Source organism: Lactuca virosa, chromosome 2, assembly GCF_052849685.1.
Source record: "Lactuca virosa cultivar CGN04683 chromosome 2, Lactuca_virosa_CGN04683_v6, whole genome shotgun sequence".
NCBI lineage: Eukaryota > Viridiplantae > Streptophyta > Magnoliopsida > Asterales > Asteraceae > Lactuca > Lactuca virosa.
The window spans coordinates 268,404,844-268,409,499 of NC_136427.1; positions in this window are offsets into that span (position 1 = coordinate 268,404,844).

The following is a 4,656-nucleotide window of genomic DNA, read 5'->3' on the forward strand; positions in this document are numbered from 1 at the left end:
ATTTGTGCATCATAGTAGAGTATTTTAGGGTTTTGTCCCAAAAGTTGGAGACTTTATGAGATATTTGAGCTCCAGAGACTATGATCAATCCCTTTGAGTGTATTTAGTGGTGTAGTGTCATAAAAATCAAGACATGGATGTTGGAATCAAGCCATGCATGAGATATGAGCATTTTGAGATAAGAGAGTGAGAGTTTTGTGTGTTTGTGACCTTATCAACCGTGCAAAGGTTTAAAGTCACTCACTTTATGGAGTAAGAGCTATTAGGGAGTCCAGATCTGTGATATGAGCTAAGGTCTTAACGGGTTAAGACCAAGAAAGTGAGAAAAGCCATATTGGACGTACGCCGAGCGTAATGCTAGTACGTCCCGCGTACTGGGATGGTGTCCCCGATCAGATTTCGTGCATGCTTGTGTACGCTGAGCGTACCAAGGGAGGTACGCCCCGTGTAACCTCGCTGTGGGCTTTTTGGGCTAAATCTATTATTGAGCCTTAAGGGTTGGACCTGGATCTTTGGGCTTGTGTATTAGAGATTTTGAGCAGAGAAATATTATATATATATATATATATATATATATATATATATATATATATATATATATATATATATATATATATGCCTTGGGCCCTTGTGTTGGGCTTGTCACTTGGACGTGAGAGTTGGGCCTCGGGAGAGCCTATTCATTATTGGGCCTTGGTGGGCCCAATGAGTTTTAGGATTATTGATAGGCTAGCTAATGGGTACCTTTGGACCTAAAAAGTGAGGATTTGGACTTAGATCTTAATTGGGTAATTGTGGATTTTGGTCCAGTGTTAGAGGCCGGTACAGCAGCAACATCTATAGGAGCTGTTCATCATCTGAGGTGAGTCTTCTCACCATACTTACCATGAGTGATATCTTTGTGTGACCGAAGTGTCTTATGTGCTTACCTATATATTGTGATATTCTGCATTATGTCTTTGTGATTTATGCTGAGTATTATTATTATGAGCTTATTGAGTTAGGACCGGAGGGTCCACCCAAGTTGTGGGACCGGAGGGTCTCCACTGAGACACAATAACCGAAGGGTCGTATTGTGTTAGCCTCGAATGGCTAATGTGATGTGTGTGGTATTTTGAGGAACTCACTAATCTTCGTGCTTACCGTGTTATGTGATATGTGTTTCAGGTTCTTCTCAGGATCGCGAGAAAGCGCCGACTTGATTGTACACACACCAGAGAAAGAGTTATGTTTTGAGGATCCTGTATTACTAATTAAACAATTATGGAGTTGCATTTTGTAAATTAAATAAATGAGATTTTTGTGAAATGTGTTATGAGAATTATGTGATTTTAAAATGAAAAATTTGTTTGAAAATTTACGGTGTTACAGTCTCATTAAATATATGTAATATGAAAATTAAAAAAACATTTTTTTTGTTACTTAAAATAGAGAACTTAGCATTTGTATTTCTTTCGGTTACTTCGATTGAAAGCTCTCAATTTATTTATTTATTTATTTCTACAAGTAAATACAAAAGAACATACATATGGTAAGTTCTCGATTGAAGTAAAAAAAAATGTTTTTTTAGTTTCATACTACATGAGACAAACTAAATATGAAACATGATATATCCACTTAATTTGTTGTTTAAAAGTTAGAAGTTTGTAGTTAATATTTTAATATTTAAATTTAAATTTGTAAAATTTTAAAGATAGATTAGAGCATGAATCTCTAACGGTTAGCAGTTCCATAATATCAAAAATCGGAACCGAAATTAGTCTTGATTGGTTTCAAACCGGAACCAGTTTTCCGATCCGATTAGCCCCCGTTCCAAAATTGTTTGTTGCATAGTGATTTCAATTCCCAAAACAAATAACCAATTCAGATGTTCAACCCTTATAATTATAATTCCCAAAACATGGTATGGTTCTTACACAAGTTACAAGGGACGTAAGAATGATATAGCAATGTCATCTCCCGGTGAAGACGTGGTGAACACCACCCCAAATGACCATAAGTGTGTTGTGGAGTGAAATTACTTACGGAGAATCATGGAAGCATTCTCTCTCTCTCTCATATATATATATATATATATATATATATATATATATATATATATATATATATATATATATGTTCCATTGATATTCAAAATAAAATAGAGATCTTGAGATTCAACATTACCCACATATTTCATATCTGTCGCTCGAACCCTCCGGCATACCAACATGACATATCAATTATAATCATAAATGATTATATAACGCCGCCCGTTCCTTTCTTCTCCGCCACCATCCCCACCACCACAACTGGCGCCGCAACCACCCCTACCACCACCTCTTCTGCCACCAACTGTTATAATCATATATGATTACTCAATCTGTGAATAGACATATATGTATAATCATTTATAATTAGAAATATACGTATAAACATGTATAATCATATATGATTATATCTCTATCATATAATCATTTATGATTAGGCATACCCCACCGTTGCCGGTACACTGGAGCGTTAAAATGGCAAATGAGAATATGTGGCTGAGATTGAATCTTAAGATATCTATTTTTTTTAATATCAAGTGAACCGTCTCCTATATATATATATATATATATATATATATATATATATATATATATATATATATATATATAATAAGGTTTAGTGAAAGGTATTTTTTAAGATTAGTAGGGATATATTTAAGCCTAAGTGACGATGAGATGACACTATTTTAAAATGAGGATCATGTGAACCATACCTGATTGTCAAACCACAAGAGTTATTGGGATTATTGTCCCACTATAAAAAAAAGACACATGGTCCAATTATGTATAAGTATATCTAATCGATAGGGTTTAAGTATATAAGCTCTATTGGGGCTATATCCCTACTTGAAATGGCTGACAAGTGCCTAATCAAAACTCATATATTAGACTAAGTGGTCCATGTGTCAATTAACTCGATTAATTTTAGTTCTAGCGCTCCTATTAAATATGAACTATTCAAAAGAAAGAGTGAAATGATATTTTCAAATAGGAGCGTTTTATTTTCTTTCGAAAAACTAAATGTTATGGTTGTTTAACCGATTACAATGAAATAACTGATTGCCAGATAGGGTTTCTGGATCCTTTCGATCCACTTAGCTTTAGCCTTAAAGTTTGTATTCATATATCAACTATTATTAACAAAGAGTGTGTCTTGATGATGAGGTTTATCGCCAAAAAGCACTTCGTGCACAATTACCCAATTCGACATTAGTATAACGAGCCATCTGCTAAGGTTACTCCAAAGTCTTCTAATAAGCTCAAACGACACAAACACATGCTAAACTATTTCAACATATGTGGAACAAATATGGCCAATTAACTCAAGAACTTAGACCCCTTTTTTGGATCAAATTACCTCGTAAGCAACCGATCTAAACAAACTCAAGATCTAGCAAACTAACAACATAAAGTGGAGTCTTGGACACTTATAGAGGTCCAAAAGTGTGCTATGAGAAATGTAAACTTGCTTGTTGGATTATGACTCACTTCTTCCTTATTCTTCCTTCAAAATCTTCCAAAGCACCAAAAAGAACTTCAATAATGGAGGAAAGGGACTAGGGCTTCTTCAGGGCTTAGGAGAGTGATGGAGGTTGTGGGTGAGCAAAGCCTAGCCTCCTTATTCCTTTAAATAGGAAGCAAAACTTGGAAAATTAGGGTTTAAGTCACCAGCGGCGGCTACGTTGTGGCCTATAACCTGCCACACCATGGTGGGTCAAAAGAAACTTGCGACCAAAAATACCTCGCCACGTCGTGTTTATCCTCCACCACTCCGTGGAAACTCCAAACAACCAAAGTATGAATAAATCAAATGTACCTCAAGATTCAGATGTTACAATTCATATCGCTTTTCAAATATAAAAAAATTCCAAATTCATACCTCTAGATCGAACTTGTAAAGATGATCTTATAGTATTAATCCACATACCAATATAGTGTCCTAGGGAATTGAATACTCGAGTTGTCCATCCTTCCAAAAGATTGATTTTATGACTCAAACCCACAATGAATTTGACTCCAAAAAAACCATCACATTCATTTTAAAAGTAAAGTTAGATTAAACGTGTAGATGCTACCAATTCCAAGACCACCTTCATCTTTACCAACTATCAACTTTTTCCAACCCACCTATGACATTCTTTTTTCTAACCACCTCACCACCCTAAAACATCTTTTTAAATATTCGAAGTAATTTATTACCACATATAGGGCTAAAAAATAGAGACATGTAATAAGTATAAAGTCATCCCGAATCGATTTTAAAAACGTAGTTCTTCCGCTACCGATCAAATTATAACTTTCCAATTCAAAAGTTTACACATAAATTTGCCAAGAATCTCTTTCCACTCATCAAAATGCAACATGTTAGTACCTACCATAAACCCTAGGTAAAAAAATGGTAATCAAATACGAGAACAACCAATAATTCCCACTAAATCCTCAACTTCCCTCGAAGTGAACCAACACACATTAACTTAATCTTTTGCTAAACAATTTTAAGGTTGGAAGCAAGATAAAGCATCATAAGATTCACAAAAAAACTCGTATAATTCACTTGCAAATCAATCACCAAGAATCATTGCGTCATCTGTAAAAAGATGATAGATCATGAAACTGTCATTTCATA